This window comes from Eschrichtius robustus, chromosome 19 (assembly GCF_028021215.1).
Source record: "Eschrichtius robustus isolate mEscRob2 chromosome 19, mEscRob2.pri, whole genome shotgun sequence".
Taxonomy (NCBI): Eukaryota; Metazoa; Chordata; class Mammalia; order Artiodactyla; family Eschrichtiidae; genus Eschrichtius; species Eschrichtius robustus.
This window is the reverse complement of record NC_090842.1, coordinates 23304324-23328857: the sequence shown is the minus strand read 5'-3', so window position 1 is coordinate 23328857 and position 24534 is coordinate 23304324.

Sequence of the window (24534 nt, the reverse complement as noted above, 5' to 3'; positions counted from 1 at the left end):
TATAATAAGAAGAATTTATTACTTGCTTATGGGTGTGATGGTCAACTTGTGTAGCTATGCTCCATGTACCTCATTCTCAACCTCAGGTTGGAGGAGCAGTAGCTACTCATGATATTTTTAAAGGGAATGGTAAAAGCTCGAGAGAGCAAGCCAAAATGTGTACATAAATTTCATGTTTTTGTTAACATTCCATTGGCCTAAACAAATCACATGGCCAAGCCCAGACCCTTGGAATGGTTGGTATACTCTGTATGCCATGAGACCATGGCAAGGGTGTGGATTTATAAAATTACTAAGGAAGCTTGAAAAATTGAGTCCAATAATTAAATCTACATGTATAAAGAAGGGGATTGTTGCATCACATTGCTAAGTTTTGAGAGAAGTGTGGTTTTCTTTAAAAAGTATTTAACATCCAAATCTGAAACTTTATCAACTATGAGTTTCAAATTAAATATCACTTTAGCCAGGAATATTGGCATGGCTCATAAAACAAACTAACATTCATTGACTATATACTTACAAATGTAAATGACACTGACTGTAGATTATATGTGTTCTTCCCAATAACTCTGCAGGCAGATATTTTACAGCCCTTTTTCAGATGGGAAAAACAGAATAATTTAAAATAACCTATCCAGAGAAACAGAATAATCAGCATATTTAGCTCACCATGTACCAGGCAATGGTATACATTTTTTACATGGACTAACTCATTTAATGTTTACTAAGTTTTTTTTTTAATCAAGAGTCATTATTCTCTCTGTTTGATAAAGAAATAGTTGAACCTAGAGATTATCATACTAAGTGAAGCCAGACAAGGACAAATATTACATGATATTAGTTATATGTGGAATCTAAAAAAATAATACAAGTGAACTTATTTACAAAACAGAAACAGACTCACAGACTTGGAGAACAAACTTATGGTTACCAGAAGGGAAGGTGGTGGTGGGGGATGAATTAGGTGTATGAGATTAACAAATACACACCACTATATATAAAAAAAGATGAACAACAAGGATTTTCATATATGTGATCTATCTATCTATCACTTTGCAGCACACCTGAAACTAACACAATATTGTAAAGCAACTATATTTCAATTAAAAAAAAAACTTTAAAAAAATTGAGGCATAGAGGTAGTATGTGCCTTGCCCAAGATTACTGAGGTAGCAAATGGCTGAGCCAAGATTTAACCACAGGAAATGTGGCTGTAGAATATAAGTTTGTAAATGTAATGCAGAAAGTAGATTAGTCAAGTTCCAAACATTTATGTTACATAAAACCAAAGCAAGGAGAAATAAGTTACCCGGGAATGGAGGTAATTTTCAATTGGTCATGTTTCTGTATGGATAGAATTCCTCACAAAGAGATAAAACAAATACAATGCCTCTCAAAGTATCCAAATTCTTTGAGAATTAAAAGGAGGTTCAAGAATGATGATTACTTTTAAAAAGCAGTCAACAAAATTGAAATGCTTAGGCCCTTCCATTTCTTTGTCTCAAAATGATCAAGTTCATTTCCAATTTTGTTTCTCTTTCTGATTTAAAAAAAAATAGAATAGACTTTTAGTTCCTTGTTATGTTGCTCAGGGTATGAAGGTACCATTTGCTGCTCTGGAGCCTCAGTAGAAAATCCCCCATTTAACCTGATGTCTGGGATCAGTGTCTGGTTTTGACACTAGATGTCTGCTGCGATTGATACCTGTAAGTGCAAAGTCACTGTGGTGTATATAAGAGGTACCAGGAGTCCTGGGCAATGTCATCAGACTTCTCACATGTTCCCAACACTTGAGGAGTGGGATATACACACACACACACACACACACACACACACACACACACACACTTGAGGAGTGGGTTTTGAGTTTTGCAAAGATCTTAAGAGTTAGGACTCAATCTGATCTTTTCTGCAAGTCATATTGATGAATGCATTTCCATAATGAACAAATGTGAAGTGTCAAGTCAGCATGGAGGTTTTGTATGAAGCACTCTACTTGTCAGTCAAAATGTTATACTTCCCTGAATGATGATAATGATGATGATGATGATGATGATGATGATGATGATGATATGCTAACAGCAACAATGCTAATGGTGGTAAAATAATAATAGAGCTAACATTTTACTAGGGGCATTATATGAAATGTCTCTTTTAATATCTCAATAACTCTTAATTTATTATTAATATACCCCTTTTACTGATAACAAAACTATGCCCAAGAATTACTTTCTCAAGGACATGCAGCTAACAAATATTTATCAAGGTCTAGAAAACAGGCTTAAGCAACTTGCTCTACTACGATATGGTTTAGCCATACTCTTTTATCTCTTGGGGTTAGCACATGCTATTTTAAAGTCTTTCTGCTGGTTCATGTTTTTCTCAACCCCCTTCACCTTTCATGCCCACCAGCAATTCAAGCACTACTTCTAATAGGTGCCTCAAGTTGCCATAGGATTGCGTTACCTGTCCCATTTACCTGGGTTACCTGTTAACTTTTCTGAGCTTTCCTGCAAGATATAAATTCCTTGAGAGTAGAGGTTATGACACCATTGTAAATCCTGTGTGTAATGAGTAGTGGCTTAACACATATTTGGTGAATAAATTATTCCCATGGATTTATGATGGCAGCTGTTACATAATAAATCCATGCCATGATCTAGGTGGTTGAGGTAGTCATCCCTAATCCTCATAATAGCTCTGTAAGGAAAGTGTATTTTTAGAATTATTTTTACTACTATCACTACTGCTGCCACTACTATAACTATTATTATTATTATTGGTATTTTAAAAATGAGGGAGTAGAAGTTCAGATAGTTTAAGTAACCAGTTCTCACTCACTCTGCTACTAATTGACAAAGCTAAGACAATTTTGTGACTGTGACTTTGTCCCCTCTTGAAGTAGCTTTTAAATTTGCCATATGACTAATGTCAAGTGATTAAGCCATGATGCTCTATAATTTTGCTTGAGTTGCTTCTGTTGCCATCCGTCTTTTTCAGCCCTAAGTTGGTGCTACTGAGAGAGAAAAGAGAAAATCTCTACCTTTGCAAGAGCCTTTGTGAAAGCAGTCTAATCTTTCATCTCCTCCTGGAGTCTCCTATATTTGCATAATTGTTTTGACTCTGCTGTCTCTATTGAATCTCCCTCTCTCTCTTCCTAAAGTTCAAGAACAAGGGCAGATGCCCTTGTGCACACTCCATTCAGGAGTGACCCTTGGCCACCTCATTTCTCAGTGGCTTTTGTTGTGCTCATCTGTTCAGGAAGCCTGGCTCTACTAGGGCTCATTTGCTGGTTAACTGCATTCTCAGATCCCCCAAGAAGGCTGGCACATCTGCTCTCCACTTCGCAGTCTCTTTTGATCTCTCTGGAAACACCCAACTTCGATTATGTGAAAATCTTCTGTAACTGTAATACGTGCCTGGAAAGCAACTGAAAACTTCGTTGTGACAATTTTGACCTGAAAGAGAGGCTATTTTAGGGATTGTGTGTAGTGACAAAAAAAAAAAAAAAAAAAAAGACAGAACTTCTTGTCCTTTTGTGTAATCCAGTTCAGGAGATAGAATTTGGTTTACCTGATATTTGGCAGATATTAAACGGATGTGAATTGCATAGTTAATACACTTGTAACACAATTTTTTAAATGCTGGTCTACTACTAAATATCAATTTTCTAAGAAATTATATATTATTGCTGAGAAAGCAAAGGGAAAATCTAGAATTATGACTCCATTTCTAAGCAAATTCTAAAGGGGAAAAAACAAACAAAAAACAGGAAAAAACAATCATTATAAACTAATCAACATCGTATTCAGAATATTCACTGGTGATATGTAGCACAGTTTATTTGAAGGATGGAATTATCATCTATTTCTTGACTTCTCACAACTTTTATATAAACTTCTCTAATGGCACTTACTATTTCCACTTTGTATAGCAACTATTCATGTCCATGTCCTCTCACTTTCACGTCTCTCCACATGCCTGCTAGACAAGTATTTCTTTTAGGGTAAATCTTGTATCTTTCTTTATTAAATATTTAAAAAATCACCATGCCGCTCCATCTCAGGGCCTGGAACAAGGTGGAATCCCAATAGTTGTTTGAGGAATAAGTGAATAAATATGCATTTACCAAGGGTTACATGTACATTAATTCATTCCTTTGTTAATTCATCAAGACATCTGAAATATCTGTTATGAGAAAGCACTATAATAGATGTTAAAAATGGAAGTTTAGAGCAATTAAATAAAAAGTTACCAAGACTTGTTAAAGCCTTGATATTGCCATTACTTAAATGTCTCATTATTTATTCATATCCAGCAATGGAGACAATGTCTTCACGTAGTGCCTCCAAATACAACCTGTCGGTGGTAATAACTAAAATAGGTAGAATGACATTCCTGAGAGGACTGTCATACAACTTGGCAAGTACCTCATGAAAAATACTCTTTTTTTCTCATGAGATGAATCATAGATGTGTTAACTTGGAAAAGTAAGTGTTTCATGTGTACCATCTGGAGAATACTTATAAAATTATATTCTTTTATAGCTTTTGTGTTTATTTTTTCTGAAAAGAGGGTTCAATATAGTCATCAAATCATAATATCCAAGGATTTAGAAGGAAAATTGGAAGTCAATGACTCCCATTCCTCTGTGAAATTTGAATCCTTACCATACACATATTTGAATACTACAATAACAGTCAATCCACTGACTTGTGATTCAGCCTGTTTCAATTTATGTCAGCTTCTTTAAGAAACTTTGGTTTCTTTATTATTGCCAGTTCTATTCCTTCCAACAACAATATGAAGACAACATGAACATTTCATAAAACATTTGATATCATGGTCATTGTAAGAGCTCCAGGATTATATTTCTACCCCGACTCACTTTTGCTAAATTTCATTCAAGTTCTTTTAAAAAGAAAAGACATTTTTGGCTAGCCACAGGACTTTTCTGGCTGGTAACAGAGATCTTATTTTATTCAAGCTACACTATAGTCTTCTGAAATAATTTAACTATTAGTGGGAACTTTCATTTCTGATTTCAGTTTAACCAGATTCCTTAAAGTTGACTATCCATTAGAGTAATAGTTATTTCTCTAAACTTTAAATCTTATTTTCAGTCCAAAGGTAATGCATCTTATTTCCCTTTTGCAACATTGGTCTTATTCTTTTACAGTCTCTAATTAGGCCATCTGTTTCAAAATTAGTCAACCATTGGGAATGGATCTAGTTTTGTTTGTGTTTACTTCTCTGTTTTATTTTTACCGATCATATTTTTAATATGACTACTTGCTTTTGGTAATCTGAGACCATTTCTTTCTTTTCCAAATGGAAAGAAAGATTTTATTCAATTACTATTCTTCTCTACATTCATCAAGTGAAAATGCAAGTCTTCCCTTTTTCATTTAAAGCAAGACTCTTTGTAAGAGTGTCAAATATGTTATAAGGGAAGGAGAAAAAAAGGAGACCAGGGACTTCATAGGTACCATCAAGTGGGTGTATATGACAGAACACAGTAAATTTTAGTCATGTTTTAAGGGACTAATTCTCTGACTTGTTTAAAAGTAATCTCACCCCTCCCCCCATCTAAATACTATACAGAGAAAGTTTAAAAGTTATTAAATGTGGCTCTGTATTTATATCTACCCTATGTGTAGCTGAAAGAGTTTGAGACTGGGATCCATGAGGCCCGAGTATTTTGCCTGCTGCCTGGTAACTGCCTGAACTTGGTCAAGTCACTTAACTATTGATCCTCAATTTCTCTAAAAAGAGAGGTAGGTAATGGGTACATGGATTTTCTTGAGCTCTTGTGTTTAACTTTTTATACCCTTATGACTTCTCAGGGTTGTTTAAGAACTGTATGAGATTAAGTTAAATAAAAAACAACACTGCAAAATGGAATTTTATCAGTTAAAAACTAGGAGTCTCTTTCATACATAGTGACTCAAAACTTTTCAGATTTCCTTCCATTGTGTACAAGTGACAGCATCCTGTCGTCATCCAAGGGAAAACAAAACAAAACAAAACCTTTTTTCTTCCAATAAATTAGTATAAAAATAAGCCAAAAGTTCTTGTGAAGGTGGCTACTAAATGTATTTTTGGAGCCTTACAAAATGCAAGCCCTGTAGGCTATGACCATTTGCCTGTTTAATCTTCATCTTATCTTTTTTTCCTCAGACAATGAACACCCCAAAATCTGTCTGTTAGAAGAACTATATCTGTTCATTGTGATACCTAGACTATCAATTGCCTTAAAATCCAGATTGGCCCGAATAAATAGGTAAATCTTTGCATGTGGTATTAATGTCAGAATCTGAAAAACATTCTCAGGTTAAGCTCTTCATAAAAGTAGGATAAAAAATAATTCTGAATTGGTTGCATTTAGGCTACTTTTTTCCCTCACTCTCTCATATTGTAAGGTGTTCTATAGCCACAGGCTTTCTACTTTGTAGATATGAGTATTCTTGTTTCTCTGAATTCTGCTGGTTAAATATTTTAGTGAATAATGCATAGAGATTTTTATAAGCAGGACCTAAGATGATGGAGATGTCTTTATGTGTGGTGTGTGTGTGTGTGTGTGTGTGTGTGTGTGTGTGTGTATTTAACAATACACAAACCTAGACAGAAGAGCTCAAAGAAAACCCATGTATCCCTAATGCTGCTTCAGTATATAAGAATATTTTGCCAACCCAAGAATATAATATGGAGAAAAGACAGTCTCTTCAATAAGTGGTGCTGGGAAAACTGGAAAGCTACATGTAAAAGACTGAAATTATAATATATTCTTACACCATATACAAAAATAAACTCAAAATATATTAAAGACCTAAATGTAAGACCAGAAACCATAAAACTCCTAGAAGAAAACACAGGCAGAACACTCTGACATAAATTGTAGTAATATGTTTTTTTGATCTGTCTGCTAAGGCAAAGGAAACAAAAGCAAAAATAAACAAATGGCACCTAATTAAATTTAAAAGCTTTTACACAGCAAAGGTAACTATCTACAAAATGTAAAGAAAATCTACTGAATGGGACAAAATATTTGCAAATGATATGACAGACAAGGGTTTAATATACAAAATATATAAACAGTCCATACAGCTCAATATTAAAAAAAAAAATTAGAAAATGGGCAGAAAACCTGAACAGACATTTTTCCAAAGAAGACATACAGATGGCAGATAGGCAAATGAAAAGATGCTCAACCTCACTAGAGAAATGCAAATCAAAACCACAATGAGATATCACTTTACACACGTCAGAATGGCTATCATCAAAAAGACCACAAATAACAAATGCTGGAGAGGGTGTGGAGAAAAGGGAACCATAGTACACTGTTGGTGGGAACGTAAATTGGTGCAGCCACTATGGAAAACAGTATGGAGGTTCTTCAAAAAACTAAAAGTAGAATTACCATATGATCTAGCAATTCCACAGCTGGGAATATATCTGAAAAATATGAAAACACTAATTCAAAACGATACATGCACCCCAATGTTCATAGCAGCACTATTTACAACAGCCAGGTCAGGGATGCAACCCAAGTGCCCATCAACAAATGATGTGGGATATATACACACACACACACACACATACACAATGAACTATTACTCAGCCATATAATAGAATGAAATTTCGCCATTTGCAACAACATTGTTGGACCTGGGAGGTATTATGCTTAGCAAAATAAGTCAGGCAGAGAAAGGCAAATACTGTATGTTATCACTGATATGTGGAATCTAAATTCTAAAACAAACAAATGGCTATAGCAAAACAGAAACAGAGTCACATATATAGAGAAGAGATTGGTGGTTACCAGTGGGGAGAGGGAATGGAGGAGGGACAAGATAGGGGTAGGGGATTAAGTGGTACAAACGACTATGTATAAAATAAATAAGCTACAAGGATATATTGTACAGCATAGGGAATATAGGCAATATTTTATAATAACTTTAACTGGAGAATAATTTATAAAAACTTTGAATCACTATGTTGTATGCCTGAAACTAATATTGTAAATCAACTATACTTCCATAAAAAAATTTTAAAAATAATATTTGGTAATCCAATATATATTTTGCTTCTTATTTCCAGAAATAATATGTTTCCCGATTCCCTTGCTCTTTAAGGCTGTTAGTTTATAATCAAAGAAAAGACATAAAATGGCAGGGAATTTATCCTGGATGTCATGAGGTTGATCTAACAATAAAGCACTTCATTGAGGGGCAAAGAGAATGGTGGGGGTAACACAACTTCACGTGCTTGTCAAAACAATGAAAAGGGTGAATTTTATTATATGTAAATTATAACTCAATAATCTATCCTTAAATAAAACATTAAAGAGGAAAGAGCAGTAGAGGCAGAGGGTGCGTGGCACGAAGTGTTTACGTATTCGAGAATACAGTCAATTTAAGACCGTTTATTTCCATGGTGCCCAATCATGTTCCTGCTTGACATCCTCTCAGACCACAGATTACTCTTGGAATCAGTAATGCAACTGGCTTTGCTCAAATGTAACCTGAGTACTGTAACTACAACCAGGGCTCTCTGCGCCAGAGCATCTTTGTTTGGTACTGCAGTTTTGGACACATGTAGTCTAGGTTCTCATTTGGCACTTAAGTTCTCACTAACCTGGAAACACAGGACATTGACATGTGACAACCCTGGACCAAACAGATATCTCTTTGGTCCAGTTTTTGAATAAACATGTATAACTCCCATCTATCAGGAGGACGATTTTGAAGCTGATACTACTCCTTCTCATTGCTCCTCGAAGGGTTTCAAGGGAATGTGATTCCCAGTTGCCAACAGCACCAAACAGCTCCATCATGCCTCTTTATATTAGCTCTTCTCTCCTTCCTGACTCACACTTTCCAGTCACCCACCCTCCTTCCCTGGCATAGTTTTCCCGAATCAACTATCTTCGTGCAAACCTTGACTCAGGTTCTTCTTTCCAAGGAGTGACCAAGTCTACGGCAGAGAGGGAGAAGGGTTAACATGTGACGGGAACCAATTCTGTCCTCATATTTTTGAAATTTATATGCATTATTTAATCAGTTCTCACATTATTATGAGGTAAGGGTATTATTCCTACTTATCAAATTTAGCAATTGAAACTTAAAGAGGGCAATATTTCTCAAAGACCATGATTATTAAGTGGCCCATCCTTCTGACTTTAAACTCAGTAATTTCCTGCAAAACTGAATTGTTTCAGGTGAAAGCAAATCTCCTACTCAGCCAGTAGATTACTCTTAATCTGGCAATTATACCTCTTTCTTTAAAAATAACAAGCTGTATTTATATTGGGCATTAATTTAAAAAAGTAAACTAAAATTAAAATTGTCTCATTCCCCCCTATAAAATATAAGCATGCACAATTGTTCTATGATTCCTCATACTGGTGGGAATAGGTTATATATGTTATTGCTCCCAACAGCTCCTGTAGAAAACTTGTCTTTATACATACTAGGGCATCTTTTGTTAGATTCCTACTTAAAGCTTAGCACTGAGTAAGATTACTAATATATCAGCATATACCCTCTTATATTTAAAAATATTAAAACTCTCAATTAGTATATAAGGTATTCCAAGCCTAAAAGAAGTTAAGTGATTTATTGAAGGCCTCCACTGCTAATAAGTTGCAGAGTAAGGAAGCAACGCCAAATCTACCTGGCCCAAATCCTGTGCTCTTTCCAAGCTTTGAAAATTTACTTAATTGGAATCAACATGACAACATTTGAAGCCAATTGTTAGAAAAGCTATTCTCAATAGTGATTTTATTTTATTTTTTTACAAGATGAAAATTCTGTAACATTACAAATATTACAAAATGTAAGAACTTGCAATAACAAGTTAATGTTCCAAATTTGATGGTATCTAAAATAAATGTAGCCCATTATATTTATCTCAGAATTATCCTATTTCTTGTTTGTTCATTAACATTCCAAAAGGAAACTAATTATGATGCAAATAAAAATTTTACCATAGCCAAAAATATCCCTCTTCAGGTCTCATAAAGAGAATAATGAGAGCTGGAGTTTCTCCTTCTTCACTCAATAAGTGGATCACTTAGCAACCCTCTCAATCTTCTACAACACTTTAGGGATTTCAAAGAACTTTCATATAATAATTTGAGTCTCATAACAATCCTACGTGGTAGGCAATGTAGGAAATATTATTCCCATTTTACAGGTGAAATGGATACTCATATAAGCTAGGGTACTTGTCAAAGAACATAAATACATTCATACCTTGAAATTTTATTCAGCATATTCCAAATAACAGTGGTATGCATACACTAAACATTAGAAAGTTGGTCAATTAGTATATTATTGGTTATTGGCATTCCTGTAGCTGTTTTTTTTAATCTATGACTGTTGTTCCATTTGCGAGGCAACTTTACTGGCAAGGATTGATGAATCCTCACTAGTACAGTTCAATGGTTAAGGGAAAAATGCCAGAATTGTGGATGACAGTGGGAATTTTAAAATGCAGATGTGTAGAATCCTAAGGGAAATGGCTAATGTGTGGAACTCACAAGTGTCTAATCAAGTAGGTTGAACACAGGACCTATGACACACAAAATCAGATAGACAAGAGTACCATGACCTTATGAAGATAAGTTCTAGTATTAGAGGAAAGAGGGGACAGATTCCAACTTTCTGTTGAAAGAAAAGAAAGAGAATATCAGGATCCTAGCCAGGTAGACTGATTTCAGTTCTGACAATATCATCATAACCATGATCACCATCGCCAATAATTGAATACTTACTTTGAACTAGGTAAATAACTAAACATATCATGTAAATCAGACCCTTTAATACCTACAGCCATCTACATGTTAACTTCTAATATCTCTCAACATTTTCCACAGCATATGTACTGTACTCCTGTGTCACAGACTCATTGAGGTAGGTAACTATGTGTTACATCATCAAGTTACAGTTAAGGTAACAGAAGTTAAGAATGGTTATGGAACATTTTCAAGTTTCTTCAGTTTCTAAGAGGCAAATTAGGACTCAAAGCTATGTTCTTACCTAATGCACCATTGCTGCCGCTTGACACAAGGAACTAGAGAATTCAGCTATTAACAAAAGCAGCGGCACCTGAATCTTGCAGGCTAGGTGTACACAATTTGGGTACATACTGAGTTATGTAATTAATTGTGTGGTTGTGGTGTCCTGTCTTAAATGAGTGTACAAGATACTGTATCCAAGGCAATGATTTCTATTCCAGATTCATATCACCCACTTTCACCTGCCCCCACCATGCAACAGTGTAAAAGGAATTAATAAACTGTCCCTATCACTTGTCAGGATTTTTTTAGAATTGAACTTTGGCTGAAGTTCTGGAGTAGAGAATTAATATCTAAAGTCTAGTAAACCTGCATGAGCCAATTACTGGTTTTCTAAATATGACATGCTTTCAAGTAGTAAAGTAAAAAATTCCTTGGGTTATCCACAAAGCTTCTCAATTGAGTAGATGATGTGAGAAATTAAAGTCTGGGCTCTTTAACCTCTTTTATATAATATTCATTAAGATTTTAAATGCCCATGATAGATTTCTGTGTTAGCGTTTTTCATTACCCTTTCTTTATGGTCATTCTTCATTCAATTTTCAATCTGTGCAACAGTCCTTGCAGCTAGGGTAATTTGAATTAAATTTTCAGCAAGATCTTTTTGTATGTGTGTTTGTGAATTGCTATCAACTTATTTTATTACAATCAAGATATTTTCCATCCACTCTATTCCTCTATCCACTAATTCAGTGAGTTTATCAAAAAAGCAATCAAGTTTGTCTGACATGACGTGTTCTTTATAAATTTAGCATGGCCCCAGAGAATGTAATCTGCTATTTATTAGCAAAGCAGGCAACAGAAGCATGAACTTTTTTTTAAAGCCACACTCCTCCAGGGGGCCTCTGCACAGACTGATTTGCGGTTTGAAAGAGGAATAATGGTCTGTTCTCTTTAAAGGCATAGGGCCCCTGAGGCAAGGGGTGAGTCTCTGGAAACCCACATAGAAATTTCAATTTTTGAAATTGGATGGATTTACAAGAGACTATATCTTAATGTGAAATCAAAGGCCTTGAAGTGTCATGAACATGGCATCTGAAATTCTGCAGCTGGTCAGAGCCAAAGCTCACAGTCAGTCTTGTTACAACCCTAGGGGGCCCAAAAGGTCCTGCCATCTGCTACACATTTTAAGTATTAACCTTTTAATTGGCTTCATCATAATTTTTTCTCGGACCTATTTAGCTAATTTTCCTTTAAAAAATCTAATTTTGTTAAATGACTTCTGAAATCCCCCCCCTTTTTCCTCTGTTTGTATTAGAATAAGGAAGGACATAATTAAATAAATGCAAATAAATAAAGCATGTAAAAAACTCCTGGTAAATCAAGTCAGTTTAAATGTAGATTAACTGAAATAGTTCTATGAGAGAGCCTGAAAAATTAAAGTACTCTTTCTCCAAACTTAGCCAGTAAATGGATTATTTGTTTGAATACAAAATTTGGAGTTCCACTCACATAGATCCTGATTCATTGAGTTAAGAAATAGTCATTTTTCTTTTAAAATCATCTCTTGAGGTGAATTTGACAAAGATGACCCTAAAGCTACACTTTGAGGAAACAAACTTGTTTTGAAGTACTACTGAATTGGAAGAAACTGTTAATATTAATTATTAAATTTTAATTTTAGTACTACCAATTCTAAACATTATCTGTGTGCTCACTCAAGCTTGTATATATGTGTATTGATCATATCTTTTTCTGCTGTGGTAATGTAATTGTTAACATTTATATATTCTCATGACATCCTATTAAAAGTGTGACATGCCTGACAGTTATGGACACCATTTCTACTGTCATTCTTTTGGCCAGAACCCAGATACATGGCCCCAACCTATTTTCAATGGAGAATGGGATATATAATCTTCCTCTGAGCCTGGGAAGAAGATTGGTGAGTAATCCTTCCCAGTGTCCACCAACATCCTGAAATAAACTAGATCTATACATTCCTAAAAGTAAACTCTAAGCAAGGCTCTGAGTATGAAGGAAAATATGGAAGAACTAGAGAATCATGAAATACTGTCCTTGCAATACCCTTTAGAAATAATTTAGTCAGATGTCGGCATTTTAATAATGAGAATATTTTTCTATGCTCAGGAGCCCAAGTGTGGAAAAATAATCAATATCATAAAGTTTTTTTAAAAAGCAGAAAAAGATACCCAAGTCCTTTGACTAAATATATGTATTCTTTCAAAAAGGGCATAATTATATACCCATTCAAAGTAGACAACTTAAAAAAATTAAACCTTGTTTCTAAATCTGCAAATACTTCGGAAATGTTTAAGAGCTCATGTTCCTATAACAAAAATAATTTGATTCTGTAATCTCTTTGTGGCTGTTTGAAATCTATAAAAGCATATTTATTTTCCAGTAAATGGGCACTTATGAGAGAAAGCAATGGACCATTGTCTTAGTCAGTTTGGACTGCTATAACAAACTACCAGTGACTGGGTCGTTTATAAACAATAGAATTTTATTTATCACAATTCTGGAGGCTAGAAATCCAAGATCAGGGTACCATCATAGTTGGAATTTGGTGAGGGCACTCTTACAGTTGCAGACTACTGAGTTCTTGTTGTATTCTCACATGGTAGAGAACAGAGAGAGGAAGCAAGCTCTCTTATCACTCTTAAAATGGCACTAATATCCTCAAGACCTCATCTATTCCTAATTACCTCCCAAAGGTCCCACCTCCAATTCCATCATACTGTGGGAAAGTGTTTCAACATGAATTGGGGGGACAGAAACATTCTGTCCATAGCAACCATGTATCTATTACTTTTGAGTTATATCTACAGGTAACATTATATAATTTTTTTAAAAAATGAATGGATTTAAAGTTCCAGCTCAAACATGTGAAGAACCTCCCATTTTTACAACAAGAAAAAGTTGGACAAACTGAAAATCAACAACTTTTCTCAGACACATCAGAGACAAAAAGTCTCAGGGAAAACCATCATCACGTAATCTGGAGAAACAGGCACATCTAGAGAAACCTGCTTACCAGGTAGAAGTTGATGGATTCACGGACTGGTAAAAACACATAAATAGTTATTTTGATGAATTTCTGGGGCTAAATGTGAACTAGTGTGAGAGTGAGCAACTCCTGGGGACTTCAGTCTTAGGAGGGTCTCCACAATTTCCTGGGCTTTAACCCCAGGAATGTCATCAAATTCTCACCATGGAGATTCTAGAAAAGTTCCCTCCTGGATCTAGCAAGGAAAGAGTAAGAATAATTACTGTGAAATATACTGAGAGTATTCTCCTTAACAAAGGCCTACTCTTCAGAAGACAGTTCTTTTCCACAGCATTAGTCCACCTGAGTGCAGGAAATTCTTCCTACCCTAGTAACCCCTTCCAGTATTCCTGTCTTACCTAAGGGAGGGAAAACACACACACACACACACACACACACACACACACATACACACAACTGGGGTGAGGGTTTCAAGGATACAGATTTGGAATGCTGCAGCAAAGAAAAGGAGTAGAGGATGGGGAGGGGGGGGGGGAAAGCCATACCTCTAGAGAAACACTTGTGAAGGTCACAGTCCAGAAACACAAGTTGTCTAAAAGATTGAAATTTAATCAGAAGATTACAGAATGCTCTCATTCCTCCCCCACCATACCAAAAGTGATAAGAGTGTTTATGGATGAAAGAGCTGCAGGATGTAGACTATCACTAAGAAGGAGTATTTATGGAATTCCAAGGGCAAAAGAGGAGACCCCCCCTCAAAAAAAAAGAGAAAAACAAACAAATGACAACAATAACACAAATTACAGGAATTTGAAGACCCCAGCACCTAAAGCTGCATCAAACAATCAAACATTAAATAAAGTGCAAGGCTTGCTGAGGGGCAAAAATAGAAACAAACACAAAAACCAATGTATAAAGAGACAAAGCAATCATCAGAACCAGATTCAGATATGACATATCTCACAAGGGGCAGGAGGGAAGAATAGGAGATACTCTGTTATAAGTGTCCTGCACTAAATGTGAGGCAGTAGAGTGGTATTTAAAGGTGCACTTAGATTCTGTAAAGCTATGTATTGTAAACTATCAGCAATTGCTTAAAAAATAGATAACTAACTAAATAACTAAATGAATAAAGTATAGTTAATACACCAAAACATATACTAAGATGGAAGCATATAAAATGCTCAATTAAAATGAGAGAAAGCAGAAAAAGGAGAAGAGAGAATAAACTAATGGGCACGATTAGAAAACAATTAGAAACATGATAGATATTAATCTAACTATATCAACAGTGACTTTAAACACAAATAGTCTTAAAACACAAATTAAAAGATAGAGATTGTCCTATTGGACTACAAAAATCAGAACAAAAACAAAATCCAAGTAAAAATCCACTTAATTTAAATATTCAGATAAGGTAAAAGTAAAGGCATGGAGCAAAACATATCAGGCTTGCCTTAATCAAAAGATAGTTAGAGTAGCTGTACGTATTTCAGAAAAGCAGACTTCAGAACAAAGAAGATTATTAAACATAAAGAGGAGCATTACATGACAATAAAGAGGTCAGTTCTCTAAGAAGACATAATGAGTCCAAGTGTGTATGCACCTAACAACAGAGTGTCAAAATACATAAAGCAAAAACTGGTAGAATTAAAAAGAGAAATAGACAAATTCACTAAGTGAATAGTTAGTGAATAGTTGGAGTGAATAGTGAATAGTTGGAGAATTAACAGCTCTCTGTCAATAATTAATAGATAAATCTGGCAGAAAATCTGTAACAATATAGAAACCTGAACAGCACTATCAGTCAAATTGATCTAATTAACATTTCTAGAATACTCCATCCAACAACAGCAAGATACACATTCTTCTCAATCTTACATGGAACAGTCACCAAGATAAAACACATTCTGTTCCATAAAACAACATGAACAAGTTCAAGAGAATAGAAGTCATACAAAGTATGTTCTCAGACCACAATGAAATTAAACAACAACAAAAAAATCCACAAAAGAAAGATAGCTGAAAAAACCCTCAATTATTTGGAAATTTAACACACTTTTAAATAACTCTTGGGTCAAAGAAAAAGTCTCAAGAGAAATTATTTTGAACTTAATAAAAATGAAAACACAGCTTTTCAAAATGCAAGATGCAGTAAAAGCGGTGTTTAGAGGGAAATTTAGAGCATTGAATTACTATATTAGAAAAGAATAAGGATCTCAAATAATCTAAGCTGCAACCTTATGAATCTAGAGAAGGAAGAGCTAATAAAGCCTAAAGCAAGCTGAAGACAAGAAATTCAAATTAGAGCAGAAATCAATGAAATTGAAAATAAGAAAACTATAGAGAAAAATCAGTGAAACCAAACCTGATTAATCTTTGAAAAGCTCAGTAAAATTGGCAAATCTTTATCCATGCTAACAACAAAAAAACTACAGAAGACACAAATTACTAACGTTAGAAATGGAAGAGAGGCCATCACTACTCATGTCTTAGACATTAGAAGAATGAAAATGAAAATTCTATGAACTCTTGTGTTTAAAAATTTTATAATTTAGATGAAATGGATCAATTTCTCAACACAATCTACCAAAACTCACACAATGGAGCTATAGATAAACAATGGAGAAATATTCCATGTTCATGCATTGGAAGACTCAATCCTCTTAAATGTCAGTTATTCCCAAGTTCATGTACAGATTCAACAAAATCCCAATTAAAATGCCAGCAAGCTATTTTGTAGACATTGATTAAATGATTCCACAATTTATATAAAAGGGCAAAAATCTATAATAGTCAACAGAATACTGAAGAAGAAAACCTAAGTTGGAGGACTTACATTCCACAACTGTAGACTTATTATAAAGACTCAGTAATCAAGACAGTGTGGTATTAGTGGGAAACACACACACATACACACACACACACACACACACACACACACACATAGATTAACAGAACAGATTATGAAGCCCCACAAATATAATCAACATATTTTTGACAAAGACACACTCCCTCCCTCTGACCCTTCCTCCCCTCTTTCCTTCCTCCCTTCTTTTCTTTGTTTCTTTTTAATCTTCATTCTATATAAAAGTATTTTAAAAATTATCCCTACTATTACTTCTACTTCAACTTCTAGTGCTACTTTTAAATAATTTAGATGTGAGGAAGTCTAACTTGGATATAATTATGATTTTTAAATATTTTATCATAGGAAATGTATATTTTATAAATTAAACAATTGTTAAAAGTTTATAAATTTTAATCACAGAGAGATCATGAAAAAATTTAGAAGTATTATTTTGCATATGTGAATTCAAAACAATCAGTTACATATAAAAGAAAACTGGTTATAATTCTTGACCTATTAAATCATTGCTTTGAAGACAGAGGATTATTGTATTTGTGTTGAAATACTGAGAGATTATCACAATCCCTAGTGAATAGTTTTGTTGAATAAATGTTTGTCTTATAAAAGTAAAAACAATTAAAGTAGTAAAGAATTTTAGAATTAATTTAGATTAGTTATGAGTAGTTATTTACATTGTTACTCTGTTTTGGGAGTTTACAGTATCTATCACCAAGTTAGATTTGTATTCTTTTATAAGCTTTAGTTTAGGCTAAGATAGCATCCCTTTATGATGAAGGAATGGTTTGTGTTTTATGATGTGCTTTATCATCATACATTTCTTCTAATTATTACTCTAATATTTTGTGACATTGTTGTTTCCCTCTCCATTTCACAAAAGGTGAATCAGAACTTCAGAGAAGTTAAGTCATCTAGTACAAATAGCTACCATCTTTGTTCGGTTGGACTGCCATAACAGAATACCATAGATTGGGTGGCTTAAACAAGAGAAATTTATTTCTCACAATTCTAGAGGCTGAGAAGTCCAAATCCAGGTGCTGACAGATTCATGGTCTGGTGAGGGCTCACTTGCTCTGTCCTCACATTGTGGAAGGGGTGAAGGAGCTCTTTTATCAGGGCACTAATCCTATTCATGAGGGTTCCACTCTCATGACCTAATCACCTCCCCACACCTCTCCAAGTCTCCACCTCCAAATATCATCTCATTGGGGATTAAGTTTCAACATATGAATTCTGGGGGGACCCAAACATTCAGTCTATAGCAGGTTTATTGCATCAGGATTAGATTTATATCTTAGCTCTTTGGGCTAAGCCACAATATATTCCAACTAGGCTTGAAGATATTTGGTTAGAATGGTAAACAACTATAGAAGGAAAACCAAACAAATCATCAACTTTTAAACTGACAAGCTGGTATACATCTGACTTCTGGTTTACATCAAATTTATCATGAGAAGATAGTTTATCCTTTTATTTGAATTCTGAAAGTTTTTCTATCATCTGCTATTTTGCATGGATGAATGATTTCAAAATAACACACTGTATCTATCATACATACCACTTTTTATGGGTTGCCTGAGGTATTCAGTACTCCAATGACTTTAGACCAAGTAAAATATAGACATAATAACATTAGAAACAGATGGTTTCCTATATGATCTTTTGGTTAAATCAGAAAATGATATTATCATGCTTTCTTAAAAGTCCACTTATTTTTTTAAAGAAATCCCAGTCTAATAACAAATCCTTTTTGTCATTTCCAATGAACTCTTTGGTACCAGTTGTGTCACCATAACTGCATTACATTTTGTTTTTATTATGTTACATGAATGATTTACAACCAGTTATTTGATGCTAGCCCAAGTATTAAAATTAGATGGGCGTCATGTAACACTATAATGTATTTTGTGAGTGTTGGTAGAAAAGAACAATATAAACATTAACTAAGGATATATATTTTTACATAATGTTTTTCAACATCTTCAAATGCTGTATTCTCAAAAGTATGTTTTTAAATACAATATAAAATTTCAGTACCCTTCATGGAATTGCAGGCACTGTAGTGCCTGACACAGATTATTTGGCACATTTCAAATCAACTTGCAAATGTAGTCGGATAAAACATTTGGGAAATAAAAACAACACAGTTACTGGTTTTTAATAGTTCTCCCTCTTTCCAGAATTTACTCGATTCCTAGAGAACACACACACACAAGAATACATGCTATCTTTTTTACTCAGTATATCCCCTATAGCTTTCTGAGAGATATCATAGTGTCCATTATCTTGCTGAGTTTAAGTGCTATCAATAAAATCATCTCTACCTACACCACAAAAAAGAGAAAAAGAAAGAAAGAAAGAAAGAAGATGCATGCTCTCCCAAAGGCAAGCTTAGCTTCAAATATCTTTGGAATAGCTTTTGTGTTAGAGCAACAACCATTCTCATGTGTCTAGTTAAAGCCCTAGTCACTCCATGGATATATAGTGAAATTTTATACATCACAACTCAGATGTAAAAAAACAAAGGATATTTGCTCTCATCTTGCTCTATATCTCCCAGTCCATTTTCTGTCTGAGATGACAGGAAAAGTGCAGACAAACTTAAAATTGTAGGGTATTCTGAATTTTGGTGATTTTGATTTTTTTTATTGCTTCTCAATCCATTTATTTATTTGTTTAATCACTTAGTCAATTATTTATTTACATCATTACTGATCCATAAGTAATTATTTATTCTCTATTCTTAATCCAATACTACAGCTCTTTATTGTATTGCTCTTTTTTTTTTTTTCCACATCTGCTTATTGGGGACTCTTTCAGGTTGGCTCCTGACTCCTACTAACATACTTTCATTTTTAAAGCCTTTTATTTACTGGTAAAACAAGAAGATGCAGACTTAAGCTCAGTTTGTACTTTTTCTTGTCCTAATTCTATGATCAATGTATTCTGAAAGGAGTCTTTGTTTCTTTTCTTAGAGAATGGTATTTAGAAGCCATGATATAGACATTGGGTATGCTCAGTGCTTCTGAGGTGTCACTGCTTCTAGGCCCTCCAAGAGAATAGAGTTAGGAAAAATATGTATGTATACACATATATTTATACACACATATCAATATTTGTTTTTCATTTCTTTATATATCTATTAAATAAATGAGTTCATATTGATATATATGACTGTAATTCATAAGCACAGTATTCATTCTAACATTCCCCTTACTTATATGATGTCTTTCTCTGACAGTGAGGAATCTAGCTACATTATATAGAAATGTATATAGAAATATATACATTATATAGAAATATAGAAATCAGTAGCTACATTATATTCACTTCTTAAAAACATAGGATAAACATAAACCCATTTCAGAATTTCTAAATCGTACCCTGTGATAAACACATTTTGTACATGTATTAGAATGTTCATGTGCAACTCTTTTTGTCATTAGTCTTACATATTTTGACAAAACTCTCTTTTTCAAAGTTATTTAGGTTAGTGCCTATCTTCTTCACCTCTTTAAATATGCCATCCATTTGTAATACAATTAGATACATTTTTCACAGTGGGTTCGATCCCTGGTTGGGGAACTAAGATTCCACGTACCTCAGGGCAACTAAGCCCGCACGCCACAACTACTGAGCCTATGCACTCTAGAGCCTACGTGCCACAACTAGGGAGCCAGCATGCTGCAACTACTGAGCCCGTGTGCTGCAACTACTGAGCCCGTGCCACAACTAGAGAGAAGCCCGCGCACCGCAATGAAAGATCCCACGTGCCACAATTAAGACCCAATGTGGCCAAATAAATAAATAAATAAATATATTTTTAAAAAGCAATGAAAAATATGACCATAATATTTTCTAGCTCTTTCCAGTATGAGGTGGAGTCTGTTTTCCTTAAACATGAATCTGGGCTAGCTTTGTTACTTGCTTTGGCCAATTCAAATGGAAAATGGTGGTCTTAGGCCTCAAGAGACCTTGCAACTTCCAGTCTTGATGCTCATGGGAACTCTACAACCACCACTATGTTCATGAATCCAGGCTAGTCTGCTATATCATGAGTGACACATGGCCTAGTTCTCCCCTTCCCTGGCCAGTAGTCAGCCAGTTGCCAGCCAATTGTCAGATACATGAATGAGGCTTTTGACCATTGGCTGAAGGCAAATGCATGAGTCAATCCAGCCAAAATCAGCAGAAAAACTGTCCAACTGAGCACAGCCAAATTGCAAATCCACAGAATTGACCTAACGGATGGATGGTAGATGTAAGAGATTCTTTCATTTCCTCCTTTTTCTTCTATTTTCAACATAAAGAACTAGAAGGACTTTTCTCCTGCTATTGGATTATAAATCCCTTATGTTATATCTTCTTCTTTCTTAGTCTATTGCTTTTCTCTCTTGATCAGTGAGACAAAATATTGTAATATTGACAACTCTGGTATTTATTCCCAGAGCCTTCTTTCAAGACAATTGATTCATTCTAGACAAATCTGTATATAAAACTTAAAATTCAGACATTAGCAATGGACCATTTGTTTGAACTTGATGCCCCAAAGCAGTAAAAGCATTGATTTCAATGGTGGAGAAATCTGGAAATTCACAGACTAATGATCCAAGGAGCATTGATTCAATATCACATAAGTATTACACATTTTATCATTTACTAACCACAGTGATTCCTCGTAATCTTTTTCAGTTATATCCATCACTAATTCATAACTTGCCATTCTACTCTCTCCAACTTGATCTTGACTTAGCCTGTTGTAGATATTTATTCCTATTTTTACATTGAACTCTCTGAAGTGATTCATAGTTACCAGGGTATTTGTTGATGATAATATTTTCTCCATTTATAATTGACACTTCTTTACAACAAATATTTGGAAACTTTTATTATTGCTTTTCTTCTATTTGATAAAAATTCCTTAAGTAGAACATATTTTGTTTTATCTAAAAAGGTGTAAGTGAAAGGAGAAGGGGTTGTTAGTTCTCTAGTACTTTGTCAAGGGAGTAAACTTTACAAATATCTACTCAGTTTCTGCTATGAAATTTTCCTCAAAGTCTCATTAACTTTAGGGTAAGTCCTCACTGTGAAACCCTATAGCATCGGAATGGTGACAAACTTAGGAACATAACTAGTCCCATCTCATTACACTAAAGCATCAAAAGCACATTCACTCCCCCACACATACAGAGAGTGACATACATGCATCCATTTTATTGTGGTGCCCTTCTCTGCCTTGTCTTATTTGACAAGGTCTATCCATATTTTCAAGATAGAGTTTTTACTCTCCTGTTTGATTTTTCCAGGCTCACAATGAACTGTTTCTTTGTGATATCAGAACATTTGCACATAGCTTTATAAATTCATAATATGTGGCATGATAATTGTCCTTTTACATGTTAAATTCATTCAAGGACAGAGGCCTTGTCATATTATTCTTCATTTAGGTAGTACCTGAAGTCCTGTTATTTTACAAAGTTACAAGAACCAAGGCCATGACTACCTTGCTTTGGACTCTCTTCCCATCATTTAACATAGGTATTGACACTTAATAAAAAATCAAATACTTGATAAGAGAATTAGTTTGTGTATAATGTATATACGAAATGAGCAAAACACAGAAAATATGGCACTGCTTCATGAAACTAATGGATCATTGATGAAGAATAAAAGCAAAACAGAAGATTTCTTTACAAAATAAAAACAGATCCTCAATTATAAAGCCATTGAGAAAATGTATTAAGAGTGTCATTTTTTTTTTCCAGCTTCACCAGAACAAGAACGGGGTTCTCTCTTGTTCTTTTTTTTTTTCTTTCTTTTTTTAACGTCTTTATTGGAATATAATTGCTTTACAATGGTGTGTTAGTTTCTGCTGTATAACAAAGTGAATCAGCTATATGTACACATGTATCCCCATATCCCCTCCCTCCTGCGTTTCCCTCCCACCCTCTCTATCCCATCCCTTTAGGTGGACACAAAGCACCGAGCTGATCTCCCTGTGCTATGCGGCTGCTTCCCACTAGCTACCTATTTTACATTTGGTAGTGTATATATGTCCATGCCACTCTCTCACTTCGTCCCAGCTTACCCTTCCCCCTCCTCGTGTCCTCAAGTCCATTCTCTACATCTGCGTCTTCATTCCTGTCTTAAAAAAAAAAAAGGTTCTGAAGAACCTAGGTGCAGGACAGGAATAAAGAGTTTCAACTTTAAAAGAGAACTATCTGAACATAGCATATGAAACCTTAGTAATACTTGGGTATAATTAATCAAGTGTAGCACTCTTGTGAAATAAAAACAAAATCAAAATACAGACACATCACTTTAGATAGAAATATATATCATAGATCTAAGACATATTACCTTAAAATGTTCCCTAAAAATCTTAATACATGGACAAGAAATATTGAGGGCATATCACATTAATTGTAGACATTATCTTATAACGAAGTGGATTTTAGCATTATCTTCTCTCACTCCATACACATTATTGATAAAGGCTGATCAGAATATGCTGCCCTCAGTAGCAGAGAATTATTATTAAGTTCATGCAGCAGAGTCATCTTTTATAGTTCTATAATCCTTTGTTCAAGTCAGTTCTTCAGACATTTATTGAACATTTGCTTGGCAGAATGCACTGTATAAGTACTAGGTATTTAGTCTGATTTGAAGACTGAAGAAATAGGGGCTGAACTTTATTTCCAGTTCAGGTATAAGAGACCTGAAAAATTCTAAGCATGAGCCTAAAAATGCTGGTATACTGCAAAATTCTGATAGGTTCTATACCTTTTAAATGTCATCAATAAGAATGGAATAGCTATCTATGAACAAAGTGTGGGTGGTGGGGAGGGTAAGATGTCCCCAAAACCAAGTATAGACCAGCATAGATATACAATTAAACACGGTTGACAGTGAGGTACACCAACAAATTGGAATTTAAAAGTCAGAGACCATCTGAGATGTGCAGTTATCATGGGCTGGCAAGACAGCCAGACAAAGGAAATTATGAAACATATGCTGGGTTTCAGGTAAGAAGCACAGGCTCTTTATGAAGCACTAGAGCCTTCTCCTTGCAAATATATTCCTATGTGTGGTTAACTGATTAAGGCTTAAAGATTTGTCATTTATGAATATAAAGCAAGGCAAACGTTAGAGGTCAAACAAAAATATGATTAAAATTAGCAAAACTGGGACTTCCCTGGTGGCACAGTGGTTAAGAATCTGCCTGCCAATGCAGGGAACACGGGTTTGATCCCTGATCCAGGAAGATCCAACACGCCGCGGAGCAACTAAGCCCTTGTGCCACAACTACTGAGCCTGTGCTCTAGAGCCCACGAGACACAACTACTGAAGCCCACGTGCCTACAGCCCGTGCTCCGCAGTAAGAGAAGCCACCGCAACGAGAAGCCCGCGCACTGCAGCGAGGAGTAGCCCCTGCTCGCGGCAAAGAGAGAAAGCCCGCACGCAGCGACGAGGACCCAACGCAGCCAAAACTAAATAAATAAAATAAGTAAGTTTTTAAAAAATTAGCAAAATGCCAACACAGAATCTTAGAACAAATCTCCTATTGCAGGTGTCAGATTACAGTGGATGCTCTATTGTTCTCACCAATTGAAC